The sequence below is a fragment of the Miniopterus schreibersii genome (assembly GCF_964146895.1).
Source record: "Miniopterus schreibersii genome assembly, chromosome: 12".
Classification (NCBI taxonomy): Eukaryota; Metazoa; Chordata; class Mammalia; order Chiroptera; family Miniopteridae; genus Miniopterus; species Miniopterus schreibersii.
Window position 1 is genome coordinate 7605794 of NC_138112.1, and position 21938 is coordinate 7627731.

Consider the following 21938-nt stretch of genomic DNA (forward strand, 5'->3'; position numbering starts at 1 on the left):
CAACATGATTTTTTGAAAAAGCCAATAAATTGCAAACCTCTATTAATAAATATGAATAGATATTAATACATTTAATTAATCTATCAATTTATAATAATAAAAGAAAACACCTTCTTTATTTCTATTCAGCTAAGTGATTCTTCCTTAAAATTATAAAAGAATGTTGCATTTAATCAAAAGGTTTTCCACGTCTATTGTGATTGTCATGATTTTTCTCTGAATCCTCTTAATAAAGTAAATGACCTTGTTTGATTTTTTTTAATGTTGACTCTGCCTTGCATTTCTTCATTAAACCCAACTTCTTCGTGTTATATATTTTTCTATAAATTTAGATTTGGTTTTTAACATTTTTTTGAAAAATGTTTGCATTCAAGTTCACGAGTGAGATTTGCTTATAATTTTCCTTTCTTCTAATATTTCTGTTGGGTTTTGGTATCAAGGTTATACTTAATTTGGGAAGTTTCCTCTTACTTCTTTATTCCTCATGATTATATAAAGATTTAAGTATTTCTTTCATAAATTGCAGGCAGACTCACTGGTGAGACCATCTGGATTTGGAGTTTTATATGCAGAAATATGGGATTTTGTTACTAGTAATTCAAATTTTTTTATAAAGAAGGGGAGGGGGAGGAAGGAGAGAGAGAAACATCGATGTGAAAGACACACATTGGTTTGTTGCTTCCCACACATACCCTGACTGTAGGCAGGGATTGGACCTACAACCCAGGTACATGGCCTTGACTGGGAATCAGACCAGTGACCCTCCAGTGCACAGGCCGATGGTCTAACCACTAAGCAACACTAGCCAGGGCCTAATTTAGTTTCTTTAATGCTTACCAGGAATTATTCAGCTGTTCTCCATAATTTATTTAATTAGACTCTATTGATGGAAATGTTAAATGTCTTTCAGTTTCAGTATTACTAAGGATGCTGCAATGATCACATTTATACAAGTATTTGGCAAATTTGTGACTATACAAATTTGTGACTGTAAAAAAATATATATATTTAATTCTCACCTGGGGATATTTCTGCATTGATTTTTTTTTAGAGTGAGTGGAAAGGAAGGAGGAAGGGGGAGAGAGAGATATAAGAGAGACATTGATTGGTTGCCTCCCAAATGTGCCCCAACCAAGGCTGGGGATCAAACCTGCAACCCAGGTATGTGTCCTTGAACTGCGACCCTTCGATGGGCAGGCTGACACTCTAACCACTTAGCCACATCTGCCAGGGCTTAAAAAATATTTTTATAAGATAAATTCTTACAGGAGAAATGGCTGGGTCACAAAATATAAACATTTTTAGCTGTCTTGGTCTGGATATCGGACCATCCCTTTCCTGAAGAAGCAGCATTGCAGAGAGAAGTGCTCTCTGTATGAGTTAGTTATTGTGGGTAACAAATTACCCCAAAGCTTGATGGCTTAAAACCATAATAAACACTGTGCTCCTCACAGTCTCTGTAAGTCAGAAACTTGAGAGGGGCTTATTTGAGTGGTTCTGACTTGGAATTTTTCATGAGATGGTCATCAAGACATCAGCCAGTGCTGCAGCATTGGAAGGCTTGTCTGAGGATGGAGGGCCCATTTCCAAGGTGGCTCACTCATATGGCAGGATAGTTGGTGCCAGTCCCTGATAGAAGGCCTTAGTTTTTGCCCCAATGTGGACTCTCCACAGTCTGTTTGAGTGTCATTCCAGCATGGTGGTTGGGTTCCCCAGAGCAGAGGGGGGGTGGAGGCAGGGAGGGAGGAAGGGAAGGATGGAGGGAGGGAGGGATGCACAAGAGTTATGAACTAGCTCTGGAAGTCACACATCATTACTTCTGCCACATTCTATTCCTTAAAAACAAGAAATTGTGAGCACATTGAAAACCACCCCAGCCTTTCTGTGAGCCTGGTTTCAGTGGATTGATCTCCTTGGCCTGAACCTTTAAAAACATGTTTCTAAGGAGAAGTTCTCAGCCCCTTGAAGTCTCTGAGGCAGATGGGATAGGCTGGTGAGAGTGTAGAACTGTGACTTCAAGTTTTCAAGCTCTTGTTGCCCTTAGTGTCCAGTGTCCTAAATGTACTGGCTACTATCCAAGGCCAAGATTTATGTCTTAATTATGTAAATAGAGCAATTATGCCATCAGGGGCTCTGGTAAGCTATTTACTAAACAAGGAATCAATGCTGCTGAAGTCGATACTAATGAATCCCAAGGCTCCCAATGCTCTGACTGTAACTGCAACGCTGAGGACCTTATTTCAACAGACCGTGTGAGAGCTTGAAGGGAGAGGGCCCTTCTCGCCGTGACTGATTCACTGAGACCCTGTCCAAACCTCCTTTTCTCTTGGATGCTGGGGGCTGACAGCAACCCCTGGCCAGCTTTTTCCATTGCTCAGCCACTGCTGCATCCACCCCCTCAGCCTGTGAAAGCTCAGCCTCTGGGAGTAACCATATGGATTGTCATGGCCAGTGCCAGCGGGGGAGAGGGACTTCAGCCAGAGCATCAGCTCGATTGGATGTGACATTTGCATTTGGAGGATCCAGGGAGGTTGAGGAGGTTTCACTGGGGTCCTTTTCTCCCCAACTCTCTGCTTCTCATGTCATGTCTGATTGCCCCTGGCAACAGACAAGCCTGGACAGAGAGGTCTCCCAACCTTAAAGGTCCCTGGAGGCACAAGAACGCCTACTCTCCTCATTGTCCAGCCTTCTCCCTCCTCCACTCCACATCACAGGGCTCTGGGCTCTGTCTCTCTTGCTTTATGTGGCTATTTTCCCTTTAATTCCAAATTAAAGGGCCTGGCCTTACCCTCCACTTTTATTCAGCTTTGCTACAAGGAATAGCCATGTATAATCTTGTTCTGCAATTATTATAAAAATACTCTTGAGGACTGAGTTTGGGTACATCTGCAACAGTGTGATGCAGGGATTTGTCTGGTGTCCCAGAATTGCGCAAGGTCTAAACCAAAACAGTGGACAAGAGGAGCCCTGTCCACTAAAGAGAGCTGCCCAGGGGCAGAGCCAGCGCATCCTGGCAATACGACAGTATGGTTAGAAACCACAGGTTGCAGAACCAGCCTGCCACCTTCAACCCACACCCCATCCTGACCCCTGTTTCCCTACTCTTGTTTCTATAAGAGAAGGACAGGGGATGTGGAGAGATAGCATCAGAGCTGCCAACCTCATAGTGTTCAAGGTGAGCTCCTTTTTCTCCCCATGGGAAGACATACTTGACCACAGAGACCACTGGCTATTTCTGGCCTAGCGATAGCTGTAAGATATGTGAAGGTGGCCATGCTAGTAGAGGAAGAAGGGACTTTAGAGGGCCTGGAAGGAAGGGCTGGAGGTACCCCCATCCCAGTTCCCATCAGCCCTTGGAGAACACAGAGGAAGTCTATAGCCTTACCTGTGGTTTCACCTAAAGGAGATGGTCTGAAGAGGGTCAGGAGCTGTGGGCTGTCCAGATTGTTGCCATAACAACCAGTGAGAAGAACCTACACCCAAGGACTCTTGGGGCCATAGCGAGATCGAAGGGGAACTTTTCCATCTCATCCCTGAGTGCGCCCTTGTATGGGAGGAGACCCGGTTGAGTTGAGCATTGCTCCAAAACACTACTTCACCTTCCACGCGGAGGCTGACTACTGCAGCAGGGTCCATTAGCCTCACATGGGACCGTACTTAGCCAGGCCAAGGTCAGGGGTGCCTCCTCACCACCACTGGCCCTCAGTCATGCTGAGATGCCTCCCCCCTCCCCATTCCTGCTTCCTGCCCCGAATTTTAGAAAGCTAGACCCAGGAGAGAAGGGGGAGGAGCAGAAGCGAAAGGAGAGAGCACACTGCCCCTTCCACCCCTGGTTCCGGAGCCGCAATCCTCCTGAGGCTGGGGGAAGGAAGAATTTTGAGTCAGAGATGAATTTGGAGTTTTAAACTGACTGGACTGAGATTTTAATAACTGAAAGTGACAGGAACATTCACTTTCTGCCCAAAATGTCATTGATGGGGAAAGGGGATTCAACAGAACACAGCAGAAAGCAGTGATTGGACAAAATTAACTTTCGTGTTTATACCCCACTGAGTTGAGACTCTTCAATCACCCACTGCACATCGTTCCAGTCAGACGGAAATCTCAGGACCTTCTGCCAGGCCATCCAGGACATGAGGAGATGAACATGCTCACACGATGGGAGCAGAGGTAAATTGGAAAGGCTTTTTGATGGAGTAATTTGGCAATATGTATCATAGCCTTAAAAAGTCCATGCCATTGACGAGCAGTTTTATTTTTAGGAATAATTTATTTATTTTTCAGCAGATTTTTATGGAGCACCAGTTATGTGCCGGGCACTGTTCCAAGTTTGTTGACCAAGACAGACATGGCCCTTATCATATGGACATTACAACTTGGTGAAGGGGAGAGCCTGGAAAATGGGATATTACGCTCCAGCCTGACTCCTGCTCTAGCAGAATGAGGGGCAGGCAACGATGGCCACCATGAGAGACACCACTGAGCCTATCTGTGGTGATAATGGGGTGTCAGGGGAAGCTCCCCTGAGACAGTGATGTCTGAAAGATGACTAGGGATTAGCTAGGCATGAGATTGCAAGCTGAGGAAGAACATTCTGGGCAGCAGGAAGAGTTTATACAGAAGCCCAGAGGCAGGGAGAGCATGGCTTGCTTAAGGAACCCAAAGAAGTTCAGTTCGGCCAGAAAGAGAAGCAAGAGTGAAAAGATGGTAAAGGGAGAGAGAGGTTAGAAAGGGGAGGCAAGAGAACCCCAAGGAAATAATTCAGGATGCACATGAAGACTCACCAAAGGCTCGTTTTTAATTATGAGATCTGAATTTTGGAGACAACTTTGATGTTAAACAGTAAGTCCCAGTGACACCAATACAATAGAACACTGCACAGCTCTGAGTGAAGCCATTAAAGAATTATTGACACAAAGGATGTTATATGTTATATTATCAAATAAAAAATCAGGATGTAAAATAGTATGTAGAATATGGGCTATGCATATGATAACATCACCCAGGATTATAGCAGTGTGGAGCAGCAGGGTGAGGATGGGTGTCACGGGAAACCTGGAGAAGACAGGGATAAGCAGGGGTAGGGACATGAGCCTCAGGGAGGCTGGGCCTTGCATAGGATTAGAAGCAACGTCTCTGAAAGCAGTATCAGGGGGCATGAGGAAGTCATCTGTAACCTCTGGCAGAGACATTTCTGGGTTGTGGAAGAAAGAGCAATTTTTAATTGAGAAGCCTGCAGGGAAAGCAACATTTTAAAGAAAGAACCAAGTTTCAGTTAGCAGGAGAAGAGCTATGCAGTTGAAGGGTCTGAGGGAACAGGGAAGTTTGTTTACTGAACAATTAGTTCTCCAGGAAACCATGGGGTCGGGAATTGCAGTGGATGAAGCTCAAGGCAGTGGGAGAGCAGAGCTATGCCAAGGGGAAAGACAGCATGGGTGTGAAGCACGGCTGGGGTACTTGGGGAAAGAGGGTGCCAGGTGTTTCTGGAAAGAGGGAATCCAAAGTCAGGGGAGTTAGTTGCTAGGACTCTCACCACGTGGGGAAAATGGTAGATGTCCTTGGAGGTTGAGGCTGTCCTCACTCACTAGAAAAGTGCAAGGCCCTGAAGAAATGCTTAATAAAAAGAATTACGTCTTTAAAAAGTACTGGGTCCATGAGCCATCTTCTCCTACATTGGAAAGGGCTGCAGCTCTTATTTTCTGGTCCAGGTCAAGAAAGGGTCAGTAGCCTGCTATGTCACAATAATCTGATCCCTATTGCTTCCAAAGCTTGGGAATTCCCTGCCCAGAAATTTCAAAACCCTTGGTTATGAGTTTTGATTGCTCATTAACCTTTATGGGGTTTACCTTGTTAATTAAATTACACTTATTATTTACCAGGTAATCTCCCCAAATTAGGATAATTAGCTTCCATGTTCTACCAGGTATTTAAGTACTAGCATTTCCATGAAAAAGCTTAAATGAAACAGTTTGGACATGTGATCACGCTAACAAGAGGGGGCCCTTGGGAAGGATCTGAAATGCCTGACAGTAGAGTGGAGACTAATGGGACTTCACTGTAAGCACAGAACCAGTACTGACTGTCACAGATCCAGTGGCACTTGAAGAAGAGCGTGAGCCAGCTGGGAAGACTGGGCACTTCTTACCTTGGCAGGTCATAGAAACCAGAAGTTAGTGTGTACAGCAGTGTGGGCGATAGGCCTTGATAGAATGACAGACAACAACTGCTACTATTATTTGTCAAATACTTATTGTGTGTAAAGCACTGTACTAGGAACCCTACAAGCATTATGCCAGTTCATACGTACTGAAGCCTCATGAGGTTAAGTATTATACTCAGCTGTATTTCACTTACAAAGAAATTGAGGCTCAAAGAGGTACAGTAACTGGCCTAAGGTCATGTGGCTAGTAAGTCACAAAGCTGAGATTTGAATCCTGGTTGAGAAGAGGTGTGTTCCTCCATGTGACAAGAGACTGATGCAAAGCAGAGAAATTCCAGTGACACTGGTACCTGCTGCTAACACCATGTGACTGCCACAAAAATGGCTTAGACCAAAAGTGACAAATATATGGCCTATGTACTGCCTGCCATTCCCTCTAATTTCCCCCATACCAGACGTCTCTAATTTATCATGATACTCTCTCCCGTTGAGCACAGATGTTGCCTTATACTCCTTCCCACCAGAGCACTCCAGGCCACCCCTAAGCCAGTCAGAACTGATATGTGAGATGCTGTCCTGGTGTAGATGCTGCATGAGCACATGAATGACAAAGAACTGGGCGCAGAGTCTGAGAGACCCAGCTTTGAACTCCTGGCTCTTCCTCTTTAAGCAATTCCTGAGCCCATTTCACCATCCGTGAAATCTGGCTGGTTGTGAAGATTAAATTAAATGTCAAAGTGTGAACCACAGTGTCTGTAGCAGAGTGAGTCCCAGGGGAGAGTTTGTGTCCTTCTTTCACAAATAGTGATCAACACATTTAGACTTGGGTCAGTGGCCAAGGGTAGGTTTCTCAACTTCTTAGACACTTTCCTGGTGGAGAAAGGCATAAAGAGTTCCAAGGTCCAGGGGCCAGGACCTACAGTGATGAGAGTGACTTATGTGTTAAAAAGCTGTCCAGCCAGATTTTGAGGGAGGTCCCATGGAAGAGAGGTAAGGAAGCCAATTCTGACAGCAACAGAGAATCCCAGGATCAGACCCAACCTGAATACAGATCCAAACCTATACCAGCCAAGTGAGCCAGCCAAGGTGACCTACGGTGAGGCCTCAGTTGCCCTGGGATGAAGAACATGGGCTAGACAAACAGAATGTGTCACTTAAGCTTTTCATTATTTCCCATTTAGGTTGTGTGGGGTTTTCTTCCAGTTTTCTAAAGTTGAAAAATGCCAACTTAATCTGTATTGACCTGAGGGGAAGGGGGTACTGTCCATATCAAAAAGGAAGGTGAGGGTTCAGAGTGGCCTAGGTGTCAAAAGTCCTGAGGGCAATGGCCATATTGGGGGAGAATGGAGAAGAGCCATGGAACTGGAGAAGCCAAAGAAGAGACAGTTCAGGGGTCTGGGGGGAAAGAGGCCTGGGAAGTAGTCAGCAGGAACTGTAAGATCTTCTCCTGCCTTTGACTTCAGCCTCCTGTCAGATTAAAGTAAACCCATACATGTTCCTCTTGAGTCCTAGGGTCCTGTTATCTCGTTTACCTTTTCCAGGTCTTGACCTTGAGTTGATGGAGGTGGGGGAGGTCTAGAAAGAGCCCTTAGTGACAGAGGTTAGCAAGTCAAAGATCCCAGCTTAGAGCACTGGATCTGGCAGCAGGGTAGGGTTTGGGTCTTAGGGAGAGGAAGGAAACCATTGTTCAGAACTAGACCCCAGTTCAGGCCAGGCGTATTAGGCTCTACTGATGGAAAGGACTGGAAGCTTTCTTGCATCACCTAGAGTCAGTATATTCATGTGTTTTGGGTGAGACAAGTGTTATAAGGACTAACATGGACATAAGGCAGTTAGAAATCTCAGCCACATTGTCAGGCCTCATGGGCACCAAGCAAGGTTTAACAACCAGGCCCTGAAGAAGAACAGGAACTGAAGTTTAACTGGATTTTGCAGAGATCAAAACTGGAAGATTGGGTCAAACCCAAGTAGCTCTAGTGGGCAGGACAGATTGCCACCCTCAGCAGTTCTCATCTTCACTGGTTTCTACTCCACCTGTCTGCTTCTTTGTGTTTATCTCCTTCTCAGGCTGTGGACCAACCCCCTCACTCTGCTCATACCTTTGGCTTACTTACAATCTAGCTTACTCATAAATGTCACTCATGGTTGTTCATGGCCTCTGCCTCTCCCAGATCTCTCCTTGCATCAGTTTCTGCTCCTAACACCAATGGAAACATTCTCTCTAGGGAATCTCAGTTCACCTTCCTAATAGAGAAAACCTAATTGGTCCAGCTCATCATTATTATCTCAACTGAGAAAGAACTTTTGAAGTCAGATGACGTCACAGATTGCTGTCCTAGGTTATCCAACTATGTGAGGAAGTTTCCCGTTGAAGGCAGCCCATGACTGCAACTGTGCACCTGGTCTGTGCCTTTTCATTGACAAGATTGGAAGCTCCCAAAGACCAAGTCCTGGATACTGAGACTCTGTTGTTCCCTCCTGGATCAGTCATGAATGGTCCTGAGGACTGTGTGGGAGACTAGTCTACCGGCCTCAGAGGTCAAGCACATCACTAACAAGAGTCAGTCCCAGTTATGTAGCAGTTCCTGTGGCCAGGCATTCTTTCTCAAGACACTCCCATAGACAGGATCACATTTAATCCTCACAACAACTTTAAAAAATAGATTGTTATATCCATTTTACAGATAAGGAAAACTAAGACTTAGGCCACTTATTCAAGGTCACAAAGTCAGACAATAATATACACGTTTTGGAGCCCTTCATGGGTTTGGCCATCCCAGCACAGACCCCTGTAGCAACTATGTGACTGAACTGGGGGAGGGAGAGTCAAATAGGAAAGGCAGTCTCCTGACTCTGTGAGAAGGTCAGGAACATGGACAAAGAAGTTCTTGCTCCTAGACTTGTGTGCTCTTTTCCTCTAGCCCAAGCTGACCAGGAACTCAGGGCTGGATGACTGGTGGCGTGGCTCCTTTTTGAACTGTTTCCTTGAGGAGGAGAAGGGGCTGTGCTCAGAGCAAAAGCATGTCAGAGTATGAAGAGGAACTAGTGATGTCTTGGTCTCATCACTCTCCTCCTCCTTCTCTCTCTCTCTCCTTCTTCTGTTTCTTCTTGTATCCTGGTGCCTCAGTGTCAAGATATCTAACAACAGCCATCTATTCTTTCAAAGGCCTTGAGACGGTTGGGCCCACCCATCCAGACACTCTGCTTACAGACTCTGGATGTTGGGACCCCTCTCTTCCCTGCCTACAACTCTCCCCATCCTTCCCCTCGTCAAAACTTCTACACTCCTAGAGCCTCTCAGCTAGGGCACCAGAAGGCAATTGAAATTAACCAACTCACACTAAGTTGGGTGTAAACCAAATGGATTACTAATTGGGGAGATTTCTTTTAGCAAACATTTGTTGAGAGTCTACCCTATCGTGGGTTTGGTGCTGGGGGTTGAGGAGAATATCACTCTTTACTCAAAAAGCAAAACAAGCCCGGCCAGTGTGGCTCAGTGACTGAGCATCGACTCATGAACCAGGAAGTCACGGTTCGATTCCAGGTCAGGGCATATGACCAGGTGGGCTCCACCCCAGTAGGGGGCTCGCAGGATGATTCTCTCTCATCATTGATGTTTCTGTCTCTCTCTCCCTCTCCCTTCCTCTCTCTGAAATCAATAAAAACATATTTTAAAAAATAACACAAGATTACAAATAACGAAGCCCTGAATGCCACAAAGAACTGCATCACTTTATTAAGACTGGGGAGGGGCATTATGTCTGGGCCAGGATCAGAAGATCAAGAAAAGCCTATGAAACACAACTATTTGAGCTAGGCCTTGAAAGACCAGTGGGAGTCAGACATACAGAGATGTGGGGGCAGTGGCCAGGCATTTCAGACAAAGGGGACAATGCGGGCACAGCCCTGGAGGTGGGCCTGGAACGTGCATCCACAGCCCAAAGGGCAATTTCAATGTGTGAGGAAGATGCTTCTGCTTGAAATTAGGGAGAAAGGGAGATTTCTTTAAATCCCAGCCCTCAGTTTGTTCCTGCAGTGGAAAGACCTGAGTCCTTCTACAATTTCTGTTCCTCCCTCTTCCCACAGCCCCACCCAATCCAGTCACTCCCTCCCTGGAAGAAGGGGCCAGGTACTGTTTTGTCTTCCTCCTGTCTTATCTAAGGGCTCTTAACAACCTGGGTCCCACCTGACTCTCCAAATCTGTGGGCAGACCCACCTGTCATCAGATCTGCTGGAGCACAGGTGACAGACTTGGAGGATCTCTAGGCGGCCTCGGAGCAGCACCCCAATCTTTTCCAATGGCTCCTTTCCTTCTTCCCAAGTTGACCTCCAAATGCTTGGCTTTTGTAACTGTAATATTAGTTCACCCCTCCCCCCCGGAGAAATTACCCACTATTTATGCCTAACTACCATGTGGCACAGTAATGATATGTACAGCACTAAATCTGTCAGATCAACTTTGCTCAAAGTTTTGCGTCATTACAACACCAAACTTGATTTATATACATTGAGTTTTTAATCTCTCTGGGCCTCACCCCATGTGCATAAAATGAAGCATATGGATTAGATTAGTGCCTCCCCACCTGGCTAGAGCTCTGAACCACTGGTTGATTGGCTTTTAGAAACAGAGAACTCTAACCCCTGCCCCCTAAATCCTGATCCAGCAGATCTGGCATTGGGCTCCCAAATCTGTATCTTTTTCTTAGTTTCCCAGGTGTTCTATTGCATCCAATCCAGGAATTGACATTTGGTAAATGCTGGATAGATCATCTCCGGGACCCTTTCCAAACTCATTTATTCATTCATTGATTCATTCACTGCAGAGGGGACACTAGCAGAGATGGGGCTGAGAGAGGGAAGGGACAGATGTGGCAGACATTTAATTCATTTTAACAAGATTAGATTTATCTCAAAAGCAACAAAAAGACTTTGGAAGGTTTTAAGCAGCAATGACAGGATCAGATTTTGTTTTAGAATCGTTTTTGTACAGTGTAGAAGCTGGGCTGCAGGTGGGAGACCAGGGAAAAGCTAAATAATCTACCTGAGACCATGCTGGTGACTGGGACTGGAGCAGCGGAGTGGACAGGTTTGTGGCGTTCAGAAAGTGTAGTGGATGGGACTGAATGATTTTTTTCCTTTTGGATCTGAATGCAGTGGATTATTGTTTTCTGCACTTTGAAGAAATAATAAAGTATAAGAAGGACATGTTCATTTGCTTTTGCCCACACCTCTGCAGACTCAGGACTGCCACCTTAGCATCCTCAGAGACATTTGCAACCGGGATAAGAGCAAAATGACAAAAGAGAGAAGAGAAAAGAAAACATTTCCAGAGCTTGAAAGCAGGGGCTTGGCGTCTGGAGCTGGGACACCACCCAGAGGGCGTCTGCAGCTCCCTCGGTGCTTCTTTGTTGAAGTTCCCTGGAAGAGGGGACAGCGCCAGGAATGCCGGGAGCACCAGTACATGTTGGTTGCCATTCACACTTAAACTTCAGATAACCCAGCTGAGGAAACTGGGGCTCAGAGACATTTAGCACTTCCCCAGGGTGTGGAATTCGGACTTGAGCGGAGTCCTGGGTGACTCGATGGTGCTTCTCCCCTCACCTGCCCTGCTTCTAACCCCTCCAAAGAGGGCATTTTCCTTCTTTTCCGCAGGACGATTTTCAGGAGGGCTGTGACAGTCTGTTTCCCCTCCATGGCTGTATCGGATTGTGACAAGCCCCAGCCATGCCTCGTTCTCCAGCTTGGAGGCAGAACTCAGAGCACAAAAGGAAGTTCTAGATATTCCCATTCTCTGTTGGCTCGGCTCTTTCTTTCCTTGTTTCCGTGGGCCAAGAAAACCCTTGCCTGCCTGGACCCATCTTCTACCCCTAATACCCATCACTAACCATTTGCTTACTACTTTCAACAATAAAGAAGGTAGTAATAAAAATTTAGGAAGAGCCTCAGGAAGAACTTCCTGACTCACACTCTGGAACATACAGACGGGAAACTCAAGGAGGAAAGCTATAAGGAAAATCTCACCCTGCCCCCACCTGGCCTACTTGGACCCAGTGCAGTTCTGCCTGGAGGCTGTGGGAGGCACCTAATGACCTCTAGAGGGCCCTGCCAGCCCGGGAAGTGGGGAGCCTCTGCTTCAGTTGCCCGCTGGCCTCAGATGTTCTGTCATCAGTCAGCGCATGGCTTTGCTATGCTGCCTGTTTAAAGAGCCAGGTGTTTACTAATTGAAAACTAAAAGATTCCTCTGTCTCACTCACAGCCAGCATGCAATCCACTCAGCCCTTCAAGATCGGGGTAAAAAAGGCAGCACAGAGCTGCAGTGTCCTTGGGTAGGTACACCCCATGGAGATCACATCTTGCTCTCTCTTCTGCCACTTGAATGAGCAAGCTACCTCTCTTCCCCTCAAAGCAGCCGGAGAGAAAGGTATTTTTAGACCCAATTAAAAGATGGGGAATCTGAGGCTCAGAGAGATGAAACGATTTAGCCAAGGTCACACATCTGGTAGGTGACAGAAGCAGGACACCAATCCAAGTCCTCTGACCAGTCAGGAGAGGGGGGCCTGTCTGTCGGGTGCCTCTGTCCCTGGACCCATGTAGAGGTGCTGAGCTAGAAGTCACCGAGGCCTTCCTTAAGTGAATTAAACCTGGAAAGCATGGCCTAAGGGTAGACAAGGAGCACTGGGGTTCAACTCTATCTGTAATGTTTTACTGCTTTGAAAGCAAATATGTTGAAATGTTAGGATTCTTGATCACTGCAGCATCTCCCTCTGAAGCTTGCAGGAGCATGGAGGGCAGTCCAGATCCACACAAGAGCACCAGAGGCAAGGAGCAGGGGAAGAGGCACACGGTGTCCACCTACTCCTTCCCCAGTCTCCTCCAAAAGATGGCTGTATTTGCTAGAAGTGCTGGCCTCTGCGTGGGCCGATGGGGGACTGGTCCAGAGCTGGATCTCTGTGGAATCTGGACGGTCCCTCCAATTCTCCAGGCCTCTGTTCCCCCCTCGAGAGCAATGAATGTGGGGATTACATGAATACTAAGGTCCTTTCCAACTCAGTTTTCTATAGCTGTGTGGGCCATTGGAGGACATGCAAACTTAATCTTTGGCCCAAAGTGGCTTTGAGTCCAGCCACGATGGGCTGACTCCCTTCATGCAAAGCCAGTCCTTCGCCCATGCTGTTCCCTGGGCGGGGAGCTCTGCTCTGCCTTCTCCCCTGGGGACCTGGGCTCCTTCAGTGACCCGCGCCCTGTGAGGTCTCTCTTGTTGGTGCTATTACACTATTACACTATTTCCTGGAGGTCTCCACTCTGGACTGGCAGGACATGAGAGCAAGGCACGGTTTTATCCCTCTCTGTGGCCCCCGAATCTGACACAGAGCCCAGCAAAGGGAGGACAGTCAATAACTAATTCCTACAGAAGACAGGGAAGGAGGGGGTGACAAGGAGATGGCTCTGCCGCCCATCCCACAACCTCCTTTCCTCCCCACCCCCACCTCAGTTTGGAGTCAGAGGTGAGCTGGAACCCCGAGCTCCCAGGCAAACTCCAAGCAGGCCTCCCCTGGAAGAGCCAAGCAACAAAAGGGGGTTGCCCACAGGGTTTCCAAAGAGCAGCGGTCAGAAAACGGACCTTGGCCCTCTCCTCCTTACGTGACTCCTGGAACGGTGGTGCCCCCCCCCCCAGCCCTTGTTCTCTGACTTCTCAAAGGAGGGGACAGACAAGCCGGCGGTGAAGACCCTCGTCAGGGCAGCCCTGCATATAGGCAGGGTGCTACTTTGCGGGTCTGGGGGCAGCGCAGTGTGTAGTCGGCCGCTCAGTTCCTGCCTCGGCTCCGACCTGCCCCAACACCAGGGAGGGCGGCACCCCCACCCTCCCGCGGCTCCCCCAAGCTCCGACCTGCCCCAACACCAGGGAGGGCGGCACCCCCACCCTCCCGCGGCTCCCCCAAGCTCCGACCTGCCCCAACACCAGGGAGGGCGGCACCCCCACCCTCCCGCGGCTCCCCCAAGCTCCGCGCTCGGGGCCTGCACACCCGCGCCCCGCAGGACGAGGCGGGGCCTGTCCCAGGGGCGGGGCCCCGGGGCGCCCCGTGGCCAGGGCGGCCCCGCCCCCTCCCTCCCGCGCTCCGGGCGCACGGGCGCGGCGGAGCTGTCCAGGACCAGAGCCGGAGCTCGCCGCCCCCCGCGCGCACCGGCTGCCTCCACGCCCGAACCCGCGCCCAGCCCCGCCCCGCCCCGCCCCGCCCCGGCCGGTCCCCTGCTCCCCGCAGGCCAGAGGCAGCCGAGCGGCCGCCCGCCCGGGCTCTGAACGGCGCGGCGGGGCGGGGAGCCAGGACCCACCGAGAACGCGGCGGCCCGGACGGCTGCCGGAGGGGCGGCCGCGCGTGGATGCGGCGGGAGCGGGAAGCCTGGAGCCGCCCGCGCCGTCGCTGCCCGGGCGCCCTATGGCTTGAAGGTAAGCGCGGGCGGGCTGGAGCCGCGGGCGCAGGCGGGGCCAGGCAGAGGAGGGGGAGCTGGGAGCCCTGCGGCCGGGCCAGAAGTTGGGCCGCTCCGGCGCGGTCTCCGCGGACTCTCCGTCCGGACGCTCGCCCGGGGCCCACGCGAGCGCGGCGGCTGCGGGCCCCTCTCCCTCCCTCTCGGCACCTTTCCGCCGTCCTGGCGGGAACCCTCGTCCCGGGCACGAGTGGGCAGGGCTGGGGCACCTCCCCCGGGCACCGGGAGCGAGCCCCGCGGAGCCGCGCCTCCGGAGGGCGGCCGCCCCTCGGCCATCTCGGGGGGGCGCTTTCTGCCCGGCGCCCGAGCCCGGGACCCCAGAGGTTCCGACAGACGCGGAAGGAGAAGGGTTGTTTCTGGCAACTCAGCAGCTGGTGCGACCTGAGACTTTCGCGTTTCTAAGGACAGAAGCCCGGGACGGGAGAGGCGGCTGCGGGCGGCCCCGCCCGCCGTCTAGTGCGCCGCTGTCCTGGGTCCTGAACGACGTTCGCCGCCGCCCCTGAGGTCCGGTGGCCGAGGGGGGCTGGGTCGCAGGCCCTTCCAGACTTGAGAGTGCGTGTGATGGTGGGGCCGGTAGCGGCGGGTGACGGTCCGACCTGGGGTGGACCAAGAGCCTCGGCAGCGTGGGCTGTGGAGGCAACAGGCAGCTCTAAGCGCCAGGCCTGCCCCCTCCCTGCCTGAGGCTGGCAGCCTGTGCGCGGTTCCTCTGGAGGAGCAGAGGTAAGAGGCTGGGTGTGCGTGCACACAACAGGCTTCGTCATGGACACAGGTCACAGCCCTGCAGCGCCGCAGGGACGGGTCCTTGCCTCAGCCACAGGGGAGCTGTCCGAGCGAGTCACTGCAGCCCCGCCTGGCACCCCGCTACTGTCCGTGCTGGGGGCTTCCGAGGCTGGTGAGGTGCGAGACACTCTGTGGATCTCTTTCCAGTTTCTTCTGCAGATCCAGCCACTTCTGGATTTTGACCAGGCTACAGACCTTTCAGGCTAAACCTTGCTCCTCCCCAGGAACTAGACTTCCAGCGATTCTCCCTCCTTTGGATGCAAATACTCTGCGTATTCCTGACTCCCCCTGCAGAGTTAAGACCACTTGAAAAAGAAATCATGCTTCTTATCTTTCCCCCTGTTGCTGCTGTTTGATGGTGAGGGTGGGCAGAGAGGAGGCCACCATAAATGTGGCCAATTGCAAGAGAATCAGAGAGTGATTTGCTGGGTCCCAGCCTTTGATTCCGCTGCTTAGTGTTCAGATTTCCTGGCATATGGGATTGGGGGTGGGGTGGGGGGCAGTTGATACTGTCTCTGAAATCAAACATCTGACAAGGAAGAAGTTTGAGAGGGTTAGACCCAGAGCCAAGGGAGGGTGGTGGTAGCCCCAGCCTTGTTCTCCTGAACATTCTGAGAGCCGTTTACCTTCCCTGCACAGCCTGGGATGAAAGGTGCCTGGAAAATGGGGGATTCTGGTTTATTGTAGAGGTCTGGGGCATTTCTCCAAGGTCATTTTTTGTTTTAATAAACTCCCTGCATCTGAATCACCTGGGAATCTGGTTAAGATGCATATTTTGGCTCTTCCTAGAAAAATTGCTCAGTGAGAATCTCAAGCAGAGGCCCAGGAATGGTCTGTATGTTTTGACTCTATTTCGGGGTGATTCATATGTACACTAGGTTGTTAAATCACTTCTCATAAAAGTTCTGACTCCTTTGACTGGAAGGAACATGATTAAGGTCTTTCATCGACCCCCTCTTTGCCTCCTGCAGTTATACATGTTAAATTTTTCAGATGTGGAACTGTTGCTGATGGAGGGACCATCCCTCTGATTAAATCTCTTTGTTGCAATAGAGGGTGCAGCCCCGTCTCCTCTCCCCCAGGATCTTCCTGGGCTTTTCTTCTTTCTAAAACAGGTTTTTTATTTCTCTAAGAATCTCCAATATGGATTCAGGTTGACCTGTGTAAATACTAACTGTCTCCTCTGGGGCCAAGCCAGTGTTTTCTGCCTACCCTCCCCTTCAGGGGGAATTATTGTCTTTCATTAGGTATGTGCTGTGATCTGCTAATCCAACTGCTCCTGAAATACCAAGGAGTGATTAGTTCAGCTTAGCAGCATGCCATATTCCCCAGGGCTGGTAACCACTCGTGCCCTGCTGGCAGTGACTGCATTGATTTGGTTCTTGTGCTCTGTGAGCTAGGAAGCTTGTAGGGGTAAGTCCAATAATGATGCTTGTGGGCTAGTCAGTCTTCTACCTTCACATACAGGATTAAATTACTTGTGCATAGAACATGCAATGATGCATGCAAATTTGAACTTGAGAGAAACCCTTCTGTTTCTCCTTCTATACCGGGGGAGACAAAGGGAGCTTGGGGGCTCCTAAAAAATGTGGCCTTATATATATACCTGGATGGATCTGCTGAATGTAGATAGGTCCTAAGTCACTGTTCTTGGGGTAAACATGTGTAAGGGGAAAAGCATGTGGACTCGACCTGGAAACAGCTGTCTCCATCTTCCCTGCAAACAAAAGTCTCATTTTGGTGTTGAAGGAGCACGGCCTTGAAGAGGGCATGGGTGGGGCAGGTAGAGACCGACAATGATGAGACGTCCTTGAGCCAACCCTGCCTCTTCCAGTGACTCACATTTTCTGACCTGCCACCCTCCATTTCTTTCTCCCTTGGGGCTTAATATCCAGGCACCTCCGGTAGTGAAAGTGTCTTAGTACCTGGGGAGGGCAAGAAGAATCAAAGTTAAGGTTTTATAATCCAGGGCCCCACATGCCAGATTATCTATCACAGGTCTTGAGGTCTTGAAAATAGCGTAGAATGGCTGCCTAGTCAGGCACATTTGCCCTGGTACATCTTAGTTACCTTAGATGATTTGGGTTCTTCAGAAGTCATCCTGGATGCCCCAGACCCCAAATAAGGAAGCCTTTCCTTTAGTCCAGAAATATAGTGGTCTCTCTCCTATTATTAAAGTTTTCCCAAAAAGGAGTGCTACACGCTTTCTGGTTCCAGAGCACCAGACTTGGGCTCGGCAACCAAAGCTTCTCCATCCTATCAGGAGCTCTGTTTAGCAAGAGAGCATCCTGCATCTAGGACGTGCGTGGACACCACATGCAGCAGGAAGCACACAGTTTGTTTCAGCTTCTCAGCAGACACCCTCCCCTGGATGTGGCCTCTCATTCAGCTGAACCCCAGCAGGACATTTACCTCCCCCACCCCAGTAGGGCATCTTGTGGCCCTGGGAAGACTCAGTGGCTTGACTTTGGGATTCTGTATAAGCCTTCCAGTTCTCTAGGACACTAAATGGAGCCACTAAGGGTGTGCAGGCTGCTTATTTACCAGTTCTGGGTGATAGACTGAAAGCTCCAGTTCTAATTGCTCTAATAGTGTTGAAATCCAATGTTAATACATCCTGCCTCTCACCTGTCGCCATCACCAACGCAATTGAAGATTCCTTTTTTATTTTTTTAAACAATAGAATCGCATTATCTAAATGCACAGTCTTGGAAAATAGCTTGATTATAGTGTCATTAATGTGGGTGGAGGAGTAGAACTACAAGATTTAGCCACCTGGTTTGTTCCTGTTTGGGTCCAGAGAAAGGAGAGAACTTGTCCTTCTGGTCTGCACATATTCCCTCTTCTTTCCCCTTTTACCCCAGCTTGATAAATGGGTTAAATCAATACCCTTAGCAGCTGGGATGTCTCCGGGGAGGGTGCAGCCTCCTCTCTCCCTGGGAGACATGAGACTGTTTCTCTGCAGGGAAGCAGAGGCCCCTGCTGGCTCCAGTGTAAGGGGAAGAGCCAGAAGTGATGCACTGGAGCTTCCCATCCCCTGGATGAAAGAGGCTGTGCAGCTGCAGTGTCCCAGAGTCTGAGAGCCAGAGTCTTCTGGGCATCTGGGAGACAGCGGGGCAGTGTGCGGTGGTGCTGAGAAGTGGACTTGGGGGCCTCGGAAGAGGCTGGTGTTAGGTGTGCACTATAAGGCATTGGCTTGGTGCCATTTGGGCAATTTTGTCAAATCTGATGGCACCTGTAGGGATCTTTGTTTCTTTCCAGGGAGAGGTGGGGGATTCTTTGCCATCTGCAGTGATGGGGAGGGGGTGGAGGGAGGGCACTGGCTTTCCCTGGAGCCCTCTGAGTGATGCCAGCCTGCTCCCAGTCTGGATGGTGAGTGAAGTCAGACAGTGTCAGCCCCTGGGGCCCTATCAATTGGCCTCCTCAACTCAAGGTGCAGCTCAGTGTGCCAATCAGCAGCCACTGCCCCAAGGACTCTCCCTGCAGATGTCTAAGAGCAGGAGTGAGTCCTGGGGCCTGTCCTATCGTCACCAGTCTCCTTTAGACCATGCCTGCCCTTCTGGTCCCCTTCCCGACTCACTGTTATTGTTTGGATTCCAAGTGGCCCCGCAGGGAAGAGGCGTTAGAAATGAAATTGTTTCTGTTTCATGCTGTATAATTGCCTCCTCCTCTCCCTGCTGCCCCAGGCAGCAGCGTCGCTAGCACTTCTCCAGGAACCCTTGGTCTGGGGAAGTGGCTTAGCTCACAGGCTTCCTTAGCAGGGCTGCTTCTGACGAGTGGCCCTGCTCCCAGCCCCTCCAGCACCACTCTCATCATCTCAATGGCCAGCGTTTAATGTGCACTTGCTGTGTGCAGGGCACTGTGCTGAGCACTTGACATATGGCTTTTATTTCAACTCCCTGCGACCACTCTGGAATAAGCACCACTATCATGCCCGTTTTACACAGGAAGAAGCATGGGCTTTGAGAGGTAAGAGGCTTGCACAGGCCACAGGGCCAGTATGCAAGGTGAGATTCAAAGTCAGGCTGATGCCTAAGCAATAGCTCTCTCTGCCCACGTAAGTGGCACGCGGACTAAGGAAGGGGGGGTAGGGATAAGAAGGAACTTTCTTTGATACCCTGAAGTGGCAGTGAACTGTGCATACACCAGGAGAAGAGGAGGGAACTGCAGGGGGTAGGATGGATGAAATGACTTCTTGGGCTTCTTAAAGTTGAGGGCCATCTAAGAAGTGCTGTTTTGTACCTGGATCTGGGTCCCTTTGAGTGAAATGTACTGAGATTGAGCCTCAGCAAGTGATGTGCACAGAGGGGAGGAAGGCAGAGCAGAAGGGAGGCCAGGCCAACTGAGCTAGAAGACTTCTAACCTCACCATGAGTTTTCCATGAGTTTTGTTTGTTGGTTGGTTAGTTGGTTGGTTGGTTAATCTTCACCCGAGGATATTTTTCCCATTGATTTTTTTTTTTTTTCTAGATAGAGTGGAAGAGAGGGAGGGAGGGAGGGGGAGAGAGAGAGAAACATCTATACAAGAGACACACATCAATTGGTTGCCTCTCCTGGGCACCCCAACCGGGGCTGGAGAGTGAACCTGCAGCTCACTCCCCAGTTAAGTGCCTGGGACCCAGAATCGAAACGTTGACCTTTCAGTGTGGGGCTGAAGCTCTAATCACTGAGCCACACTGGTCAGGGCTCACCATGAGTTTTATAGGTGACATTTACCAGCATGATCCCTTATTCAAAGTGTTTAAAAACAGCATAGAATGATAATTAAGCCTGTGGGCTCTGGAGTTAGATGACCAGAATTTGAATCTCAACCTTAATATTTTCTAGTGGTGTTACCTTGAGTAAGTTGGTTAACCTCTATCATCTTGGGCTTCTCAGCTATAAGCGGGCTGTGTTATAGTGTTTAAGCCAACAGGTACAAGAGATTTGAAACAGTCCCTGGCTAAGCACCTCATAAATGTTAATTATAATGTTGTTATTATTAAGAAACTCCAGAGGGAGCATTTTTAGCGCTTTCCTTTTGCACTAGTTTAGCACCTGATTTTACATCTCTGAAATTAAGCACATTTCTAAAACTTTTACAGAATTCAAACTTACATTTGTTATACCCTCTACTTCTCTGCACCACGATTCTTTGGTACTCATATTGGACGAGAGGGGTTCAGGTTGCCTGTCATCTCTCTGAATTAGGTTCGCTGAACTCCCACCTTACCACATGCAAGCTGGGAAGAGACATTGGTCCTCATGGTGATGGCTTCGCACAGCCTCAGTTTTCTTCCTGGCTTTCCAGGTCCTTCATCTGCTTCCTCAGGTTAGAGCCTTCTTGATCAGCATTGTCACATGCTGTGATGCCCTCTGGCACAGGCCACTTTCTATTAAAATAAAAATTAAGGAGAACACACTGGTGCACAAGGGTAGGGAGCCTTCTTTCTTCTCCCTCTGCTGAGAGGGCCAAAGAATCTCACACTGAGAAGATGCCCAAAGCTGGCAGAAATGCATCTTTTGGGGTCATTGGTGGCAGGTGTAAATGCCGCCCATTTTTTGGATAAGGCATGGTCCTGCCTGAGGTAGGCATGTAACACAGTTTCTCCTACCCTGAAAGCTATTCCATGACTTTGGCTTTTTTCTTTTTCTGTGAATCCTTTCTTGGAGAGAACTCTTTCCTAATTGATGCAGCTACTACTGACCACTTAAAAAGACTTCTTATTCAGTGAGGGTAGGAGATTTCTGAGGGCAGGGTGTGTGTCCTGTTTCCTGGTCATCTTCCTCAGGCCATGTGGTCCCTCCTTTTTGAACTCTGAGCTCCCTCAGCTCTTACATTCACCTAACACAGGGTCAACAAGAGAAGGGTATTGACAAGCAGAAAGTAGCACCCAGAATCTCAAGAAGTGGATGTCAGGCCCCCCAAAGAAACAAAGATATTTCTATACACATTTTTCCTTGGATGATATACATTGTACACACAGCTGAAGGCCTGGACTGCTCTGGACGACTAATGGCACAGAGCCTACCTTTTGGCCAGTCTTCTCTGGTGAGGTAGAAGGAGGTGGTGGGAGCTAATGACTGCTTTCCATGGATCCATGCTGCCTTACACACATTCTGAATCCTTCCTTAGTTACATTCTGTGGTGGCCGGCCTCCAAGATGGCCCTCAATACTCCCTGCCTCCTAGTATTCATGTTTTTGTGCAATCTCCTCCTATTGAATAAGGAAGACCTGTGTACCAATAGCACAATACCTAAATGACAGGTGGTGACTTCTGAAGAGAGGTCTTAGAAGATAGCATGACTTCTACCCTATTCTTTCTTCTCTAACTCATTCTGGGAAAAGCCAGCTGCCATGTCATGAAAAACTCAAGCAGCTCTATAGAAAAGTCTACACAGCAAGTAACTGAGGCCTCCTGCCAACAACCATGTGGATGGACCATCTTGGGAGCATATCTCTCCTCCCTGGGCTAGGGAGTAAAGGTCTTAACTACAACCTCTTGAGAGACCTTGAGCCAGAACCACCCAACTG